At 42.4% G+C, this 22,264-nt stretch overlaps 1 long non-coding RNA gene across 1 annotated transcript in view; it reads right to left on the bottom strand.

Annotated features, from left to right (window-relative positions):
• Window positions 1–3,962: 3,962 nt before the first annotated feature.
• Window positions 3,963–22,264, bottom strand: part of LOC125430429 — a 36,022-nt gene continuing 17,720 nt past the window's right edge. Inside the window, exons 4-6 of the long non-coding RNA XR_007244166.1 lie at window positions 13,716–13,996; window positions 11,175–11,328; window positions 3,963–8,035 (exon numbers count right to left, since the gene is read on the bottom strand). This is a non-coding gene — a long non-coding RNA (uncharacterized LOC125430429). The remainder of the gene's footprint in view (window positions 8,036–11,174; window positions 11,329–13,715; window positions 13,997–22,264) is intronic.

Genomic DNA, 22,264 nt, shown 5'->3' on the forward strand with positions numbered 1-22,264 from the left:
AGATATACACACGTCTATTTAAAACAAGATGTCAAAAATATCCACTTCTATTGAGCCCCACTAAATCTTAAAGGAGGGGCAGATAAAATGAGCCTATTATCTAACACAGGGGGTGGCATGGAAGTCAGATGTTAACTGTGGCTGCCTTAACCATATGGTTGTCTTCCTGGCCCTACTGTTCTGACTACCTTCCTCAGGACACCAAGGAGATTCCTGAAAACTAACCTTCTTTCTTCGAGGATAGGGAGGATTTGGTACCAGATGTTATGGACTACAATTCCCATCAGCCCCTGCCAGTATGACCAATTGACCATGCTGGCAGGGGCTGATGGGAATTGTAGTCCATAACATCTGGAGTGCCAAAGGTTCGCCACCACTGTCCTAGGCATTGGTGAACCTTTGGCACTCAGATGTTATGGACACAATTCCCATCAGCCCTGCCAGTATGACCAATTGACCGTACTGGCAGGGGGCTGATATAACATCTGGAAATATAATTTCACCTATGAGAAGAATTCCAGATGAGAAGAATTCCAGATGAATTCAGAGATTTGTCATGTAAAAATGGCAGAAGACAACAGCCTACCTCCTCTATGTCAAGTGGCTCTTTTGTTTGATGAACAGTCCATCACTTAAAGCTTCGTGTTTTGCTTTGTTCAAAGGCAGGGTGGCTCATGAAGCTGCCTTCCATTGAATCAAGACTACTGATCCATCAAAGATCTACTCAGACGGGCAGTGGCGTTCCATGATCTAAGTTGGAGACCTTTCCCATCATTTGCTTACCTGATCCACTTAAATGGAATGCCACTTAAAATGACGGTGGATTAAACATGTAAAGTTACGGCATATGCTCTTACACCAGTGATGGCCGCTTAACCTTTTCTTTGGACGACTTCGCGCCCAAACTGCAAACCCAAAACCCCACTTATTTATGCTTAGCGCAGCCAACACAGCAATTTAACCTTTTAAAATCAATGCTGAGGGTTTTAGTTTACTTTAGTTTAGAAAACGGTTGGCTCTGAGGCGCTATGCGTTACTCTCGGGGATGTAAGCGGTGAGTGGCGGTCGTTACGGCTGCGCTTTGAAGCAGCCGCGGCAGCTCTTCTACAATGGGTGAATCAGCAACTGAGTTTGGTCCAGAAGCAAGCCTCATTGCCAGCAAACCGAAGCTTAATTCTGCGTAAAGCATCTATGCTTAGTTCTTCCTATGAAAATTATGGGTTTAAATACTTTGACAGGCTAATACCACTGCTTCCTGCAAAACTAGGTCTTAGGTTTAATGCTACACACTGGAGCCCAGCGCTCAGCTAGCCTTTGATGTGTGTGTGTGAATGTGTGGGGACCCTAGGCTTCAAAGTTTACTCAGAAGCAAGCCTCATTGCCAGCGCGAGGCTCTACTCCCAGTGTAAGGATCATGCTTTAGTTCTTCCATGGCAGTAGTGGGGTTTAACGGCGACAGGGGTTACCTGCTGCTTCCCCAAAACTAGGTCATAGGTTTAATGCTAATGAGTGAGCCCAGCTGGCTCAAGGCCAATATGATATTATTATTATTGTGTGGGGGGGGACTCTGTGTTTGTCGCGCTGCCCACAGAGACGCGGCTCTGAATTACACTCTCGGCACCCGTGCATAGGTTATACCACTGCTCTACACTGAGCCACAAGCTAATCACTTTACCAAATCTAAATCTAATATGAAAATCAGGATTTGTACTAGATCACAGCTTATTTAAAATCTCAAGGCATATTCCAATACTTCTATATGCTGATGATACTATCCTTCTATCTCGCTCAAAAGTTGGACTTAGTCGACTGCTGAATAGATGTGGGCAGTACTGTACAGATAACGGACTAGTCTGTCAATTGTATCAAAGACCAAGATTTGCAGTCTTTGCCAAACAATACAAAAAACATAACTGGGCGATTAATGAAGTGCCAATTGAACGGGATAACCAATACAAATATCTTGGAATTACATTTCTTATAACCTCTCATGGTTACCCACAAAAAAGCTGTACATGCTACCATCAGTTATTCCTGCCATTGCGCTTCTTTATGGAAAGGGGCCGCTCCTATAGGTTCGCTTTACCACTGCTCTACACTGAGCCACAAGCTAATCACTTTACCAAATCTAAATCTAATAGGAAAAATCACTAAAAGGATTTGTGCTAACTCCCCAGATAGAAGCGGTTACTTTATGGGTACCTATCTGAAAAATCTCAAGGCATATTCCATGACTCATGAATATGTCCAATCAAATTTTTCCATTAAAATTATGGGTATAGCAAACTGTGTACCGTGTCGCGACCCTCTGTTTAGAACGGGCCAAAAATTCATTAGTTTATAGGGCTTGGTTGAGAGCTTTTAAATTCTATATGCTGATGATACTGATCCTTCTCTATCTCGCCTAAAAGTTGGACTTAGTCGCATCGCCGAATAGAGATGTGGGCAGTAATGCGATAACGGACTAGTCATCAATTATCAGTATTCAAGATTTTGACTTTCGCCAAACAATCATTAAACATAACGGGCTTTATTAATGAAGCTCAGATGGATGGTAAGCTTAACCACAAATATCTCTGGGAATTATACTTATAACCTCTCCTGGTTACTCACAAAAGCTGCTATTGCAGCCGCTACCATCAGTTATTATTCTGCCATTGCACGCTTTCTTTTTTATGGAAAGGGCCACTCCTGTCCCAGCAGCACTAAAAATCTTTAACTCTAAGATAGAAGCGAGTTACTTTATGGAGTACTCCATCTGGCTCCAAGCAGTTGATGAGACTCCTGAATACTGCTTCCAATCCAAATTTGTTTCCAGAAATTATGGGCCTCAAACTGTGTAATCGTATATGCCCTCTGTTTAGAACTGGGCTAAAATTCATTAGTTGAGTAGGGCTTGGTTGAGAGCTTTTAAATTTGGCTTCACTTCTGCATTTCTCAAGAGATGATGAGCACTTTCGCTGATTCACCTACTTTTGTCTGGATACTCAGGCTAATCCATGGCTCTCTGATCGAAGAAAGCATTAGAATAGCACTTGGTATATCTCTCGACGCCTAAGCTTTTCCCGCCATTCAGTTCAAGAATCACTACAACCTGTTAAAACTAAAATTTGTTTGGGTGCTTCTAATGGATTAATTCTATTTTAGGGCCGCTATGAAAACTCGTTCAAATTCCTTTACATCTTTCAATACCCCTATATCAAAACAGGATGGTTCTCTTATTTGTATTTTTTTTTTTGACTAACTAATGCAGAGAAGAGCCCTAGCCACTTGCTCTCGCTTCAATGTTTCTCTCCCGCTTTATTAAGTGGTAGATTTAACCAGGGTAGATTTTAACAACTTGAATGATGAGCTAAAGGGTATGCTCTTGTGGTGAACAACAAATTGAAACATTGGCACATCAACTGCTTTGTTGCCCTAAATCTGCTAATATTAGATCCAAAATATTCCAATATTCTTTCCTGGGATACCTAGTGAAGATGGGAGATATTCAGGTGGAGCTAGGATACTCAGTGAAATGGGGAGAATCAGGTAGACTTCTGGACGAATTCTGACAATGAAACTTGTGATTTGGTTGCACAAAATTTTTACTGGAGGTGATGCACAATCAATAATTTATATTTTATCTTAAACCTTTGTATTTGTATACCTTTTATCTCAGGTTTTTATTGTGTTATGATTATTGTTATGCCAAATAAAGGCTTATTATTATTATTTCCTTCTGGACAAATCTGACAATGAACACTTGTGGATTTGCTGCACCATTTTTTTACATGCAGTGATTAGCACAATCAATAATTTATATTTTATCTTAAACCTTTGTATTTGTATACCTTTTATCTCAGGTTTTTATTGTGTTATGATTATTGTTATGCCAAATAAAGGCTTATTATTATTATTATTTAAAATCTGTAGCACACTGCATACACATCACATGGTTAAACAAGATGATCCACAAACAATAATTTTCAAAAACTTTATTTTTGCAAGTGAAGGAGACAAGCAAGATGAAAACATCAATTATATATGGATTTTAGGCAGGTAACAAGTACATGCTTTCTCAAAGTCAGTAGTTGAACATAGCTTGCTGTGTAATTTCAGCCACTGCAAAATTTGAAAATGAACGAAGTGGTTATATTTTTGTTGAATCAAGCATCTAGTCCACCACATGGCAAATTATTTGGTACAAAAAGTAGTTTTCTTGTTAAATAATCAGACTCAGAAATTATACTTGCACAGTATTTAGAAAAAATAGAATTCTTTCAAAACCTCTCAAAAGAGTGAAAAAATAGAATTCTTATAAAACTTCTCAAGACTGAAGCCCTATCTGTATGACAAACCTGTTTCAGGTTCAAATCACGTCAACTGTTATAGCTTCTCCCAAGTAACTCTGGGAACAGCAGTTTTATAGGGTGCTGAGAACAGGTAAAAAATCGCTCTCTGCCTACCACTCACCTGTTTTTGCAAAGGATCCCCAGGTAGAGGGAATAGCTGTTAACTGCTTTTAAGTGTGGATGTGACCTGAGTAATTTCTAAACTTTTTCTTCGTATTTTCCCTGAAATAATACTTTTCCAACCATTGCATTCTTCTACGAACCACCAAGATGAGGGTAAGGGCTAGATGTACAGAATACAATTCCTATAGTGGCCGATTCCCTCACCTAGAGAATCTAGTGCTCAGACATGTTTACTATGACAAATGTGTGCCATTGAAGTATCCACACCTTTGTTGGTTGCCATATTCTGGATCAGATCACTTGTCCATTGAGAGCACCACACTATTTGGTCTGGCAGTAGCTGTCCAAGCAGAGGTTTTTCACATCACATCCTATTTTTTTAAACTGGAGTATGGGGATTGAACCCATGGCCTTCGACATGCCAAACAGATCCTTTCCACTGAGCCACAGCCCCTCCTCCAAAACATGGAAGCTCTGAATGGGATAACAGATTCCCTTTGCAAGGTCCTCTAAATGTTAGGATAGTGATGGCTTGCCAAAAGCAGTAATTTTATTTTGACAGGTTTTAACATTGTGTGCTGGCTCCTAGTGATTGAAGATTTTATTTTGTGTTAGATTCAACCTGCTGTTCATGACCTACACGAACAAAAGGGGTGTGCATCAGGGGTTGGACTACGGAGGGAAATCAGGTGAATGAAAAATATGGTGGGGGCGGGATCCAAGCCCTTGATCACTGTTTTTCCAGTTGAGCAATAATCCCTACTGAAGGTACTCCAAAAGGCCAGCCCAGATGTGCTTTTTCTACAACTGAATTGTCTTTACCTTATAGTCAAAGCATTGGTTTCATTTGAAAACTTTCCAGCATTAAGACAGCAGAATTCAACAAAAGCTAGAAAGAAGATCTGGAAACTGAGGTTGTCTATGTGGCCATTTGTTGCTTTAGACAAGGGGTATGAATCTGAGATTTTGACATCCCTGAATGAGCAGGAGAGACAGTGAACAGGGCCACAAGCAAAAGATCCGAGTATTGCAGAACCCTCCCCCATGCAATTTGCTTTGAAAACTGTGTACAAAAGCTGTACTATATCATGTCCACTCTATATGGGGATGTGTAGGCCTGGTTGAACTTGGTCCCCCTCTGCATTTCTCTGGAAAAATGTAGTAAAAGGATATGTGTGTGTGTGTGTGTGTGTTTGGGTGTGGTTTTCAGTTATTGGAGAGACTTGGGAGGAGAAGAGAAGTAGTGACCACTTGATCACCCATAACTTGTAATCTGGAGCTCAAATGGGAAATGGTAAAAGCACCATGTACCAAATCAAAGGCATATGAATCAATGTGGGGGGCTATAATTCTGTGGGAGGGCTGACTATACCATCTCAACACCTCATGGATGAATTGGCCCCTGCTTAAAAATATAGCTATAGTCCCTAAGGACTACCAAACGTGTTACAGGAAACAAGATGGAAATAATTATTATTGCAAAATAAAGTTCTAAAATTCACATTGGCCTCACAGTTAGCTTGCACAACTGTCAAAATAACTGCTGAATGAACTCCACAGTAGTCACACTAATGAACAAGGGTGGAACACAAGAAATACCCCTTTGTGAACCTCACACTGGGGCATGTGTTAAATTTTAGATGACAGAGAATTATTTTATGCCTTTGGATGAGGTTTTGAAGATAACAGGCTTCCAGACCCAGAAGATAAGCTTTTAAAGAAAATAAAGGAATATATGCAATATAGTAACAGTCTCTTTCTGTGAACAGCGCATAAAGCTTCTCAGAAAAAAAATAGAGCTGGAGACAAATGATAGGGTTTTTTTTATGATTTCAGAGTTAGAGGCACTTTGAAAGAGGAAATGCTGCTCATGCTATGACGGTTCATTCCACTTTTGCCTCTAGCAAATTGGTTTTGCAAGTCTTAGTCAACAATTGGCTTGCTTGGGGTGGCAGTGGAACAAGGCAAACCTCGCACACCAAGAGAAGGGATGCCCTTCCCAAATAATTTCAACATCTCTTGAAAATAATCTATAGTTTGTTTCCAGCCTAAGTTTTTAGAAGGAAGAATACCAATTTAAACTACTCTCAGTGGAAACCTTCAGGCCAATCTCAAACTGCCTTCTTTACAACCGTTTTATGGTTTAACACAAGTGACTAGGATACAGACAGTGCAACATCAAACAACTGTCCACATTGCATTGATTAAAGAGTCAAGTAACAAGGGGACACCAAGTTGACCTCCATAGATTGGTGGTGAACCAACTGAGCCATGTCTTCAAATGGGAAATCAGTCCTCCGCAAAGAACTAATTCTCTACTGAGCTCAGCAGCAGAGAATATGTTTTTGATAGAACATGTGAAGTTGTCTTACATCGAATCAGAGCATAGGTCCGTGTACTGTCTACTCATATTAGCAATTAACTCTTTGGGACCTTAGATAGAGGACTTTCACATGACCTGTTATCTGCAGATGCCGGGAATTGAACTTGGGACATTCTGGGTGCAAAGGAAGGCTCTTCCAAGCAGAATCACATAATTAAAAGTCTGTAGTTAAAGATCTCAGGCAGCAGATATTGGGAAAGGTTTTTCTCTGCCCAGAGACCTGGGAGAACAACTGCCGCTGTCAGAACCGACAATACCGAACTGGATAGATGGACGAACGTTCTGACTCCGAATAAGGCAACTTTGTCTGTTCCACCATGTAATGCGCTGAAACAATGACACAGCCGATTCACCATATTACAACCAAAAATGTCCCTGTGAATCCACCTTTGTGGTAAAAACAATCCTGTTTGTCTCAAACCATACCTCAACCCCAATGGTACACAGATGTACCATTTTCAAATAACACATTACTCAAAATAAGCTTCCTATCTTCTGCAAACGCCCCTCCCCCCCACCCGACACACATAACAAAAAAGAGACCCACCCTCCAACAGCACAATCCCAGTACACTCACACATCCTTGCAGCCACTTCTTGGCATCAAAAAGGAGACAAATATTTTCCTGAAAGTCCAAACAACGCAAATCTTGAAACTCCCCTGATCATTAACAAAATAAGACACCCCCCACCCGCACCCCTACATTCCACAAATCTAATACAAACAAACTGAAAATGTTGTGTTTGGATTCAGCAGTCACCTTGCAAAAGGAAGCTGTGTTATTTATCTAGTATTGTCTGGAAAGTTTATTGTACTGAAAGACCATGTGAATTACAGGGGACACCACAGTCTATGTTTTATCACGGGTGCTGATGTCTTTGATCTTTTGTGCACAACAGCTAAATGTTTCTGTTAACTAAGCTCTTTTGATTTCTTAGAAAGTGATTCATAAACTGGTGCCGACCACATAGTTTTTTCTTGGAATTCTTCAGTGCTTTAAGGTGTTCAGTGTCCTTTAGAATCTTATATAGAGTGCACCATGATGCAAGAATTAAAAACTCCTGTGTAGGCTGTGATCAACTTTTCCCATTAAGGCATGTTTTCTGGAAAAAAAAGATTGTTTCTAAACAAAGGAGGAGTTGTTTCAGATGTATCCTTGGAGTATAATCTTTAAATGATAGCATCATGTTCATCACTGGGAAAAAGAAGAAGACAGAACGTTAATGTGACATAAGCAATATTAACAACTAAATTCATTAAGTATATGGGTCAAAAACCCCATTTCTGCCAGAAGGACAGTATTTTGTTTGTATTGAAGGGTTTATGTCAACATCCCAGAATGTGGTTGGATGTCTCATTGCTCAGCCTAATTTTGAAAGCTATGATGGTGTGTCCACCTGGTTCACCTCAAATGTGAATCTAACATTCTAGACCTTCCTCTGTTATACTCTTTTCCACATAGCCCTTCGGGGACGGGGCGGGATAGAAATTTAAAGTATAAATAAATAAAATAAATAAAAAATAAAGAATCAAAGTAGACCGTCTTTGTTTTAGACTGTCGGACCGTCTCAGTTTTACAATGCTCCGCTTGGGTCCTAGTGCCTACCTAATTCTGTTAAGTAGGCACTAGGATCAAAGAAGACCATTCTGAAACATGCCACCCTGGGCTATGGCGTAACTGGCCACAAACCTGGGGTGCTGACAGGCATCCCAGAGAACTGAGGCGTCCACCCACAGGCATGTTTGCCAGTGTTAAGAGTCATCTCCACAAGTGGATTTGGCCCTTCCATGGGATTGCCAATAGTCTGCAATCCTCAGCACAATTACTTTGGAAATTTTCTCAGAGCAAGACCTTCAGGAAAAGAGACACTAGTTCTTTGGCCAGAGGAAGGTTAGAACTACCAGATGCCATCCATCTTCTTCGGGAATGATCCAACTCTGCTCAACCAACTTCTGCCCACAAGATGTTATTCAGAAGTATCATGCAGTAGCCTGTAATACTTAGTTTAACAAAAGTTGATGATTTACTTGGAATGCAAAGTTTCCCATACTCCCCTCAATACTCAGCTGGCTATCAAAATACCTCTCTGACATCAGAACAATTAAGCCAATGGCAGCCAGAAGTACTGTAACCCTGTAAGCATCAGAGCAGATACTCCACTGGCTGGTCATTATGTTTACAAGCCTGTCCCTTGAATGATATCTTTTTTGTCTAACATGACAGAGAAATTGAAATCAGGGCAGAACTTTACTTACACACAATAGTTCGGTTTTCAGTGCCTCTCACTGAATTCCAGGACATGAATCTAGGTCATATGAGGCAGCCTTGTACTGAATCAGGTCACAGGTTCAACTACCTCAGAACTGCCTATTCTGATTGGCAGCAGATCTCTGAGGGCTCAGGCAAAGAAAGGGATTTTCCAACACAGACTCCCAGAGGCCATTTAAATGGAAAAGTCGGGAACTGGGGGCTTCTACAATACAGAGCAGCTGGCCTTGCTGATAAAGGGGGGGGGGGAGAGAATGCAAGAACAATTTACTACACAGTAATTTATTTCCCCTCCTTTTACTAAAGCTACTTGGAGAGGGGAGAGAAGCAAAAGGCAGACTTGGGAATTCTCTCTGCCCTGATGCTATTGTTCTTTAAGACAGTAGATATAAAGATTTTGGTAGTAGTAGAAGAAGAAGAAGAAGAGTTTGGATTTATATCCCCCCTTTCCTGTAGGAGACTTAAAGGGGTTTACAATCTCCTTGCCCTTCCCCCCTCACAACAAACACTCTGTGAGGTGGGTGGGGCTGAGAGAGCTCCGAAAAGCTGTGACTAGCCCAAGGTCACCCAGCTGGTGTGTGTGGGAGTGTCCAGGCTAATCTGAATTCCTCAGATAAGCCTCCACAACTCAAGCGGCAGAGCTGGGAATCAAGCCCGGGTTCCTCCAGATCAGAGTGCACCTGCTCTTAGCCACTGCTCTTAGCCACTATGCCATTGCTGCTCCTAAATATGAAAATGGATGTAGTGGACACATACGGTTTATAAAGAAAGAAATATTTAATGAGGGAGCTAGCCGTAAAAGAAAAATATGCCAAGGGCGTACAAATCAGCAACAGCTCAATAAAAATAGTTATCAGAGCCAAAGGCAAGAGAGCTACAGTACACTTATCAAGCCCAAGGCCAATCCACAAGGTTCAAGCATTTTTGGCATAAATCCTCACAAGACGGTCCACAACTGCCCATGAAACAGCAGCTGGCCATGCTGAGAAAGAGTGGGGGGGGGGGGGGAGAATGCAAGCACAATTTACTACACAGTAATTCCTTTCCCCGCCTTTTATGAAGGCTACTTGGAGGGGGGAGAGAAGCAAAATGCAGACTTGGGAATTCCAGGATCAGAGCAAGGAGGAGCTGGCGACAGCAACCGCAGAGTGCAGCCGTGTGCCTTCCGCAGGAATGGCTCAACAACAAGCAATTGAAAAGCAAGGCAAACTCTTTGAAGGCCTACGTGCGTCTTTGTTAAGAAGGGTGGTTTTATGAACAGCAGGAGCGGGTCAGAGGTTGGCTGCCATTCAATAGGGAGTGAGGCTGTGAATAGAAGTGGCTAAAATAGTTCAAAAGAAGGGGATGCGGCCTTGCGACCTGATGGCTACGGAGGTCCTGCTGATCAAAGAGATTCACCTTCCATCGACCAAGGGAGTTGCAAAGATTAGAAATGACTACAAAAGCTTCAACAACACAGTGTTCCTGTCCTAGGGAGGTTGTGCTGGTTTCATGCATCGCAGACACCAAAGAGTAGTTGAAATGAAAGCACACAGAGACATTTGGCCACTAACAACCGGATTCTATGCTGCTGGATCCTACAGAAGGCATGAGGATAAATGAGTCCAGACAAGGGCAGATACAGCACTTCTGAGCTGGAGATCATACTCATAGCCAAGGTGGCACAAGTCCCATACAGTTCTGTGCCTTGTAAAAATGGTTGGCAGTGCCAAGGTATGTGATTTATACATTTTCTGGGGCCTACTAGGTTTTTAGAAGTTGGAGCAAACCCAACCCTGATCTCAACAGATGGCTTGACAAAAAAGGGCAGCTTGCAACTCTTGGTTTGGGACTCAGGGGTTAAACTCAGGAAGTGTACAAGAGAAGATGCCAAAAAAGCAATACATGGGCTGCAGGAATCTCATCCTAAGAAGTCCTTGAACATTATCTCATTAGGAGGAACCTTTTGTACTCTGGTGTTCATCACACCTTGATTTTATTTCATTTCATTGGATTCTCCATTAATCTGTTACAAGCATAGGAAAAAGTGATAGATAATTGTTTTAAGTAAATCAATCAAACATACATGGTTCGGTACTGGACGCCCCTTTTTGCATGGTAAGTTCTACATCCAATGTAGCCAATGACGAGAAGTCCCAGGGTCAATACGATCCCACCGATGAAACTTCCCACATCAAACCCTGACGATCTGGAAAGATTTCCCGGAGCTTTTGCAGTGGCTGAAATAAAAGAATAAAAGCCATGTTTACACAATGAATCTTTCCACTTGCACTTTCACTGTCTTCTCTCAGTTCTCTTAACCAAACATCCTTTTGTGGTTCCTTTTTTTCCGGAGGAGCTCTCACCAAACAGCTAGCAAACTCATTTTATACAACTAGTTTTCATTAAACAGTGTTTTTTTCCCCATTAGAAAAGTAGAAAAGAATGCCAATACCTCATATATACAATTACAACAATAGTATTGAAATAATGTAAAAAGACACTAATATGTTCAATCATATATCTAAGCTGGTGTCTTATGAAGGAAGCTTTTGACTCTTGAAAGTTTATAGACTGAAAATCTTGTTGTCTTTAAGGTGCTACTAGACTAAAATATAACTATATTCCTCTTTGAGGCCGGTTACCATGGTGGGACTAGAATGGCATTGGGGCAAGAAATCTTGTCCCAACGAGCTTCCTCTTTCCAGAACTCTGAGAGAGAAGGCACGTTGGGGACAGATTTCTTGTTGTGACACGCTTCCTCTTGCCTTACGTGTGCTTCTCGCTCTCCTCAGGGAAAGCAAGGCCGCTTCTGAAGCAACTTTTCGCAGCAGAGCGGGGAAAAGGCGGGAAACTCCAGCAGTGGGTAATCGGCCTGCGTCTATCATACTTAATGCTTCTTTCTGACGAACTTCCTCAGGGAACTTCGTGTTGCAAAACTCAGTAATGGGACCCCAGTTGAACAAAAAGAGCCTGTGTACAATTTCTTTTTTGGATTCCTTTCCTTCATTAAACTTCCTTTAAAAAAGTTAGGCTAACTGCCTCAGTTTCCTTGTCAGGTAACTCCCCTCTAAATATGTATCTTCCTTCTGAAATTAATTGCTTTTATGCTCAAGAATATTCAGTCATGGAAGTCCCCAGGTATTGCATTCAGTTGGATTGGAATATGGCTTACATCAGGGGTAGGGAACCTTTAATACTCAAAGAGCCATTTGGACCCGTTTTCCATGGGAAAAGAAAACACTTGGAGCCGCAAATAATTTTTGATATTTAAAATAAATATAACACTGTATATATTTGGTTTTTTTACCTTTACTTGCCTTCCATTCTGAGAAGCTAATATGGATGAGTCCGCCACGCCTGCAGGGCGGGCAAGGGGCCAGTGGCTCGGCCTTCCTCGCCGGGCCACTCAGAAAGCGGCCCACCCCGCCTCCAACGGGTGGGCAAGGATGGGGGCCAGTGGCTTGGCTCGCTGAGCCACAGCAAGGGCAGAAGAGCCGCGACAGCGTTCTGAGCCGCAGGTTCCCACCCTGGCTTTACATCAGGGGTAGGGAACCTTTAATACTCAAAGCCATTTTGGACCCGTTTTTTCCATGGGAAGAAAACACTTGGAGCCGCCGTGTTTTTTGATATTTAAAAGTGAATATAACACTGTATATATTTGGTTTACCTTTTACTCTGCTCATTCCTGAGAAGCACATGGATAGTCCGTAGCACCTCTTGAGCGGGCAAGAGATAAAGGGCCAGTAAACCGACGCTTGCCGGCCACCAGGAAAGCGTCCACCCCGCTCCAACGGGTGGGCAAGGATGGGGCCAGTGGCTTGGCTCGTTGAGCCACAGTGCAAGGGCAGAAAGAGCGCATCGCGACTCTTGAGCGCCAGGTTCCCCTACGAAAAGCATGATTGCTAATTGGAGCTGCCCACAAAGAACCTGTACCACGGATACTGTAAAGCATAGGTGTCAAACTCGTGGCCCTCCAGATGTTATGGACTATAGTTCCCATCCTCCTCCTGCCAGTGCGATGCTGGCACAGGACGATGGGAACTGTAGTCCATAACACCCGGAGGGCTGCGAGTTTGACACCTGTGCTGTAAAGAATGCCTGTGCTCTTATGTACCGTCATGGGCTCCAAGAAAAACAAGTCTTCTGGCATTAAGCACGTGACAGCGTTGGCAACCTCTTTGTGAAGTTCACTTTCTAAATGGTTCCCCCCGACTCATTTTTTGGACGCTCAGCAGTCTGATGAAAATGCTCTCTTTTATGCGAGTTTTTGTACTTCTTGCAGGATTTGGATAAATTTTGGGCATCATCAATTTATCTCAATGGGTTGTTTTATGAGCTATTCATTTTGGTTCTTATATTACACAATGTAGATTTTTGGGTGGGCATATATGTTTTAAGTCACCATGAGAATCTGTTTTTGTGCAAGGTATACTTTAAAAAAATTAAAAAAGAATGATCTAGTAAATTTAAAAAGAACAATCCAGTAAAGAACATTATGAAATTTAATGGTTCATCATTGCCTTTCCCCACAGCTCTATAACTGAAAGACACTAGAACAAGTTAATTTTCAAGTGTCACAATGCAGAAGTTAGAATTGCACAGAAAACAAAAGATCAGCACCTACCTGTTGCTGTAGTGGAATTCAAAGTAGTATTTGCGTGTTTCATGGGTATTAACAAGGCTTGGTATCAAGCATACGGGGAGATTTGGTTGGAGCTATCAGGTCGCGGTTTATGCGTGGTAACTGGTTTCTTTTTATAGTGGTGGTTTTTGTTGTGATAGTGGTTGTGTTTGTGTAGATGATGGTGGTATTTTTTGTGCTGGAGGCGGTGACGTTAGAAGTCACAGCAGTTGGGGTGGTGGCATTTGGGGCAGCGGTAGTAACGTTTCCCAGTTTCACCACAGCTGTAAACATTACAAATAATAATTTCATTTGGACACAACATGCACTAAAAAGGGTCTGTACAACATATTTTTAAAACAAATACAATTACTATTAACAAATTAACAATGACTATTAAGGGTGGTTAATGCATCTCCTTCACACTGCACAATAGCGACTTACTCTGCTGCAAGGGACACGGCTCCTTTTAGAATGGTTGGTTACCTTGCAATATATTTTTGGATTCCAAAACTCTCACTGATACCCATTTTTATGTGGTACTCTGCTGCTTCTACTTAATATATATATGGTCACTTTACATCACGGTTAGGGTCTCCATGAGCATTGATTTCCTGCAGATCTACCCAATGTGATTCTTTACATATTTGCCTTCTTTCCCATGATGGGAAGTTTTCTGTTCCTTCCTCTTCTCAGTCAATCAAGCTGTGTTCCCACTTCCTCTTTCAGCAGTTCTCTGACACTCTGAAAGTGTTTTAACCTTTTGCTGGATTCAGATGTTCTCATTGTTTTTTGCTCCCTCTGATTCAACAAAGTCTGTGCCACGTGAAAGGCAGACAACAGAGGGAAGCAATCTTCCCATGCTCTTGCCCCCATTAAAAACAGTTGGTAGAGAATATACAATAAGGCTATGTGGATCCAGCCGCTCTCAAACATCCTATCCCCTCCCCCTCCCTCCCTTGCATGCCACCCCTCCCCCTCCCCTCCCTTGCATGCCACCCCATGCCACTCCAAGAGTAGGGTGCATAAGATTTGGAGAATCCACACCACAGAGAAAGCCCTATAAGCCCAGTTCCTTTTTACGAAGCATTCTTCTGCCAGTGAAACAAGACGGCACCTTTTCCATAGAAAAATATCATAGAGGTGGAAACCAAGCCGAGAGAATGTGCTTCCTCTGAAACTAAATGGATCTTCACATTCCAGCAAAACAACAAAATGTACTTTATTGCTCCAACAGCATAGTTCTCACTATTGAGAATACATCGATTATATGTCGCTATTTGAGTTTTGTACTTTCACACCTCCTGACTGTAACCTCATATTATGCTGTTAATGGGGGGCGGGCGGGTAAGAGCACAAGCTAACAAACCTGTATCTAAGGGTATCTAGGAAGTCTTAGCAGAAGTAAGCTATGAACTAAGGACTTGATCGTTCAAAGGTCACAGTCTTGATCTCGGCAACAATGAACCAGGAAGCCCCCATCTTGGCCAAGACCTCAGCAGGCGATCTCAGGCAAACCTGTTTCTCACTTTTATTTGCTTGTTTGTTTATAGGTTGCCCTTCCCCATCAATGGTTGGGGGCGGCTTATAACAGTCACATAAATGATTTAGAAACCAACCATATAATAAAAACAACCATCATTGACAAAACAACAGCATCATCATTTTGTAGCACCCCAACTAACAGTGGATATCACTGGGGAGAAAAACTTTCACACCCATCTGCCATCCCCAGATGAAAATACTGACCTACCTTTGCACTGTACAAATTAGAGAGATCGTGTATATTGAGAGCTTACAGCAGTCTCAAGAGCTAAAAGTTTAAAAAGTACTAACGTCGCTAAGCATTACTTGGATATCTCCCCCCCCCCCCCAGCCAGGTGACCTATGGCAACCCCGTAGGGGTTGTAGGGGATGATGGGAACTGTAGTCCATAACATCTGGAGGGCCGCGAGTTTGACACCTGTGCCGTAGGGTTTTCAAGGCAAGAGACATTCAGAGAAAGTTTGCCATTGCCTGCCTCCTCCTTGGTATTCCCTGGAGGTCTTCCCTCCAAATCCTAGCATAATGACTATTTGGTCATAAGTAAAATAAGTTCACTATTAAAGGCTTCACTCCCCATTATTCCTATCATTTTGTACATTGTTTCTCCACCCATACATTATTTGCTTTTCAAATTGCTGATTACCACTTAAAGGCAAACACTGTGTTTAGCGTAACCCGCCACAGAGATGACAAAACATCAAACCTCAAGGAGAACTTGTGAAGCTGGATTCCACGGGCTATTTTAAATTTGGCAAAGAAAGATCACCTTTGATGAGGCAAAATACACAAATGTCTCCCCAACCCTTTTCGGCTGCAGTGAAATTTTTGGCAATGACAAGGGATTGATTGTATCAACTCTAAGATTAATATACCCACCAACCCTGCATTCTTTAACGATGTGTTTTGAAAAGTAGATAAAAAGCAGGAGAGCACTTTGAATGAAAGCATATGTCTATGTTATGATAAACACCAGTACCTTGGTGAACACTGATAGTTCTTGGCAATTCTTCACATATTGGGAAACTACAGGGAAAAATCAGCAAGTTTGCAAATATTCCTCATAACTGTTAGCCAACAACCGCACTTTTCCATAGTTCCTCTATTACAGTCATATACCTGTTGTTTTACTCAACAAACCCTCCATTCCAAGTCTAAGGATCCACTTATTAACAAATTACAGAAGATAAAACACCTTAAAACAACACCCTAAATCTCCATGTTATCCGCACTTCCTACATTCTAGCTTATATATGCCTCTTCTCCAACAAGCTCTCTTAAAGCAACATACCTAAACACTACATTTCCTTCTTTCTTAACCAATTACATATCACTCCAAGATACTAATTTTACTTATACAAGTACAAAAAAATCAACCATTGCAACAAATTTACCACACACCAATACATCACAGTCCTTAACCCAAGAAGACGTCATCTAATTCTTACATCTCTTTGCTCACCCAGTACTACAGATCGTGTAACTTGCGATGACAATTATGATAATGTATCTTGAGGTACTGACTTGAAGGTTGTAATTGATATTGTGGGAGGTACAGTCACTCATACAGTGGAAGTCCTAGTGCAGAAGGCAAGAGAAGTGATTTTTTAAAAATATGCTAGGAAAGAGGAGTGAGAGATAGAATAAAACCAACATGACAGTGGAAGTTGCCACCCAACACAATGTTATTCACACAACCAATCAGCTCACCAGTGGACCCCATCTTGCTCCATCCATTTTCTAAAAACACCTGATAGATGCTAGGAATGGTGGCAGTCATGGGCACCACACTGGTTTCCCCTGATATAGAGCAACTGACTACAGGCTCAGAGCAGTGAGGAGGGAAAACCAGGACCCCAAGGAACCTGAGTGATCTCCTTTCTTCTGGGGCATGTGTAGGCTATTGGACATGACAGCCTTGAGGTAACTGAAGAAAGAACTCTATGTAAAGATGGTAGCAGTATGCAAGTTTGAAGGGTATAAGAAGAAATCTCTTTTCCTTCCCCCAGAATCAATTTTTCATGGTTTTCTATGGTAGATAGAGGTTAAATAGGAAGGACGGGGCTTGGAACTGTCACCTACAATTGTGTGATAATTATTTAATTATAAGTATGAAATGTTCCTCACCCAGACTGCGAGCTGCAGTGTCAATTTGCATGCTACCTTCATACTGCAGAACATGCAGTATGTTTCACCCTTTGCCAATTAAAGCTTCCCAAGAAGGAAGTGGACTTCCTCCCGTCAGCAATCAGATAAATCAATGGCCGACAATTTGTAAGTATTGCTAGGGTGTTGTGGGTTTTCCGGGTTGTAAGTACTACTGTTTGAATGCACAGAGGAACATGCCTTATGCTAAGTCAGCCCACTGGTCTATTACAGTCAGCGCTGTCTATTCCAGTGATGGCGAACCTATGGCATGGGTGCCAGAGGTGGCACTCGGAGCCCTCTCTGTGGGCACGTGGACGGAGTAGTCATGTGGGGGGCGGAAAATCACCCCCCCACACACACCTAGGGTGGCCTGGGTCACTGAGCACGACATGCGCGCACTGCAGTGAGCAGGGAGGACTCTGCTGGCAGGCCTGGTGCCTGTGCTCCAGGTGGCTGCTGCCCGAGGGGGGGGGGCACAGAGGAGGCTGAGATGCTGGAGAGACACAGAGTGGTGCACGTGGGACTTGCTGGAGGTTAGAGCAGACTGGCCCCTGCTCAAGCAGGTGGGGCGGAGGAAGAGGGAGCCAACATGATTTTTCTAAACTAAAACCTCAGCATTCAGTTTAAATTGCCAGGTTGGCACTTTGCAATAAATAAGTGGGGTTTGGGTTGCCATTTAAGAACATAAGAACAAGCCAGCTGGATCAGACCAGAGTCCATCTAGTCCAGCTCTCTGCTACTTGTAGTGGCCCACCAGGTGCCTTTGGGAGCTCACCTGCAGGATGTAAAAGCAATGGCCTTCTGCAGCTGTTGCTCCCGAGCACTTGGACTGTAAAGGCATTTGCAATCTTAGATCAAAGAGGATCAAGATTGGTAGCCATAAATCGACTTCTCCTCCATAAATCTGTCCAAGCCCCTTTTAAAGTTATCCAGATTAGTGGCCATCACCACCTCCTGTGGCATTTGGGCACTCGGTCTCAAAAAGGTTCACCATCACTGGTCTATTCTGACTGGCAGTGGCTCCCCCAGTTCTCAGGTGAAGGCCTTTCACGCTATCTGAGACCTAATTATTTTAATTGGCGATGGTAGGGATTGAACTTGGAGCTTTCCTAGGGAACCACAAGATAAGAAGAAGCAACAACATGCAGCCATGTGGTCTGTAACCTCCGATTAAGTCAGAAATCTAGGCTAGTGGGCGATTTTTTTTTCTTGCCACCAGATACGAAGAATGTAGTAATGGAAACTACACCCTACATGAGGGGGAAAAGACTTCAAAGGCACAATGAAAAATGTCATATGAAAAATACTCTTTTGCAATTGGAAGCAAAATTCCCCCAAACCACCATTGGGGATTTTTTTTTTAAACCAACTTATTCTACCAGTGAAACAAAGGAAGTTCCTCTCATTTCAATGTCACAAAAAAACATTTTGAGAATAAACTGGGAATGCTGCAGTGTACTTCTTACTTAAAATGTAAATCTCTAACTATAATTGCACCCTTTTTTACCTTCATTATCTTTTCCAGTGATTGCTGCGCCCTCGACATCTAAGGTTTGATTATTATAATATGTTTTAAACACCTCTGAAAAGTGCTCAGTAATGGTAGGTGATCCAGTAAGCAGATATTAACTTGGAGGGAGAACTATGGCCTTAGCTTTGAAACACCGGCGACCAGTTGGCTTCTGGACTCGGCTTATTGCCTTTGCTACTGGCAGCAACACCATATCCAAGCTGGCTAGAAAAAATAACACTTAAACTTACACAGTGTGGCTTGGATCCTGTACAACTATTGGAACTGGATCATTGCAGAGCAACAGCCTTGGTCTATCAACGGCTCAATGACATTGAAATGCAAACAGATTTCCCTTGTTACCGTGTTATAAACCATTAAAATCTTGGGACAGGTATCTCGGCTGCCCCCTACCTGTCCAATATAACATCTATTTAAATGTCAGCTGGGCCTTTCCAGGGCCCGCTTTGACGCTTTTCCATCAGGGCCAATCTTAATGGGCAGATTTCAAAAAATCCCACTCTACATAGAGACTATGTGTTTGCAACTCAGGGAAGTGGACTCTGTATCATATATTTTATTGCATTGTGAAACCTATAAAGGAAAGGAGGCTTTAATTCATCCATTGTTTATCCATAGCAGAAATTTAACTAGAGTTAATTCCGAATCAGTTCTTGTGAGAATTTTGTTGGAAGACTGAGTTTCTCTTATACCTCAGCAGGTAGCTAAATTTTGTATGCTGGCATATAGTAAGAGAAGAATCATGTTGGGACCAAGAGCCAGACCACATGAGGGTGACCGTAATAATGCTACAAGCTGATGACATTTTGTGTGGATTTCGCATCGCGGGATTTCTGTACAAATTCGATTTTTCTTTTGTTTATTGTTCTTCCTTTTTCTTGTTCTTCTCTACTCTTTTTTGCTGGCCTAATGGCCGTAATAAAACTGACTGACTGACTGGCTTCTGCACTCAATTCAATGTGCTGTTTAAAGCCCAGTGCCGGTTAGCGAACAGGGTTATTTCACAAACCGCCTCCATATGAATGTGAATGTACTAAGATCATTATCTAAAGCCGCCTTCTACTCTCTTCACCTCCAAAGAGTGGTTTGGCAGCAACGTCATGTGGCATTTTCAGATGTGCTTTCTTATTGGGAAGGAAACAAGAAAATCAGATTGCAGGCCTTGATGAGACGTGGTCAATATCTGATTCAGAAGAGCCTGGAAGGTTGGTTTTAGCAGGATCATGAAGACTACAGGTGCCAGGGAAGGGAAGAGGAGGCCGGCCAGTTGACAAAAGGGAAAATGGGCTTCAGACACAGCTTGAGGAACGGACACAGTGGGGCGGAAAAAAGGAGCTAAAAAAAGGCAGTTTAAGGATACGAGTCAAATAACTCCAGGCAAGGGGAGGCAGTGATCTGCAGACAGTAGATCAATAGACAGTATATCTCCAGACAGTACAAAGGAGATCTTGTTCCATTATTAATGCATCTTTACACTCATATTGTATTAATATGGATTTGCTATCTGTGAACATTTCCTGCTGACAACAAAGGAATGTGTGGATTTGAAAAATCTACCACTTCCTTGTGAATCACCTCTGAGTGGACTGCAGTTGGAGGACACTCACAGATTGATAATTAGAAATAATTATAAACAGAGAGGCACCACCTTGGAACACCTGTTTCTTTCTGAATTAGAAAGAAATTCAAGCACTGAAAAGTAAGGGAATGCTTACTGTATTTCCTCCAGAAGGTAACAAATAAAGCTGTTATTATTGGCCATGGGATGGATCCAACCCCCCCCCTTTTTTCTCACTCTTGTCCAATTCCCCTTATTATTCCTATCCCACCTGATCTTTGTAAATGTAGGCCCTACACTCCACACCAGAGTGTCTCCTAGGTTTTAAAAGGAAACCCCCCTCCCTTTCTTTTTGCACCCGAAGAAAAGCTGGTTGATTCCAACCTGGTATCTGTGGCTCTCTGTTCCAAGAAGCACATGGTGCCATGCAGTTTGTATTGTCATAAACAAACCAGCTATATAGGTCAAGCTGAGAGACAAAAACTTGGCCCAGCAGAGCCAAGCAAGTGCTCTGATATAAACGCAGGTATCAATCCAGGGCACCATGCTGCCCTCAATCACATATGCCTTGCAGTAAGAGTAGTTCAGCAGCAAAATCGGCTGCCCAGGGAGGTGCTGAGTTCCCACTCCCTAGACATCTTTAAGCCGCAGCTGGACAAAACAACCCAGGGGCTGCAGGTGTGGGCTTTATTTATCCTGTCAGGAAGCTGTGAATAACACCTGCCCTGCAGGCCCCTGATCATTTCAGCTGCCAAAATTAGCTGAGGAGGGAGAGACAGACAGAGACAGACAGAAATAGGGAAAAGGATCCCCAGTTCAATTTCTCTTGTTTACGGAACAAGAATTCTCCTAAAAAATCTAAGTGGGAAACCCAGCAGGTATATACTTTTACAATCGCAATACACATGTAGGTTTTTACAATCATTCTGATAATATACAAAGCTATCTTATACTAAATCTTTTTAAAATCAATTCTATTTGTGCCTTGAGAGCAGCTCTCTGGTAAAGCCTGAAATTGGCTATTTGGGATCCTTTTAAACAACGATGTTAGATTTAATCTTAGGATTGCAGGTAATCCCAGAGTCTCCAGATGCCAGGATCATACTCCATCAGCCCCTGCCAGCATGGCCAATTGGCAGGGGCTGATGGGAATTGCAGTCCATAACATCTGGGGTGCCAAAGGTTCGCCACCACTGATCTAGGATGCTCTCCACACAAAGCACGCACTGAGCTATGGATTCTCCTCTAAGTCCTTTTCCATGCAAGAATTTTGAAACATATGAGGCAGTTCCATACTCTTGTCACGTTTTTCTTGTATGAAGGTAATTTCGTTTCCAATCTGAGAAGTCCTGCTTGAAACAGAACTTTCCCTTGCAACAGAAGATTTTGTTCCACTTAAGACATCAAAACTGAAGTGCTGAGGTTTTTTGGAGAGCATTCACACAACGTTGTGTTCTACCTGTGCATCCTTTCTGAGTCCTCGGTACACAATTTCTGGCTTTGATACTATCTTTTGGGGAAGGGTGCAGTCAAAACATGTTACTATGCACCTGGATGAGAAGGTGCCCAATTTTGTAAAGCTCCTACCCACATCACACGAAGCCACCTTATCCTGAATCATTCCATTGGTCCATCAAGGCCAGTACAGTCAACGTAGAAGAAGAGTTTTGATTTATACCCCACTTTTCTCTACCTTAAGGAGTCTCCAAGTGGCTTACAATCACAATCCCTTCCTCCCCCAACAGGCATCTTGTGAGGTAAGTGGGGCTGAGA

The sequence above is a fragment of the Sphaerodactylus townsendi genome, linkage group LG04 (assembly GCF_021028975.2).
Source record: "Sphaerodactylus townsendi isolate TG3544 linkage group LG04, MPM_Stown_v2.3, whole genome shotgun sequence".
NCBI classification, from domain to species: Eukaryota; Metazoa; Chordata; class Lepidosauria; order Squamata; family Sphaerodactylidae; genus Sphaerodactylus; species Sphaerodactylus townsendi.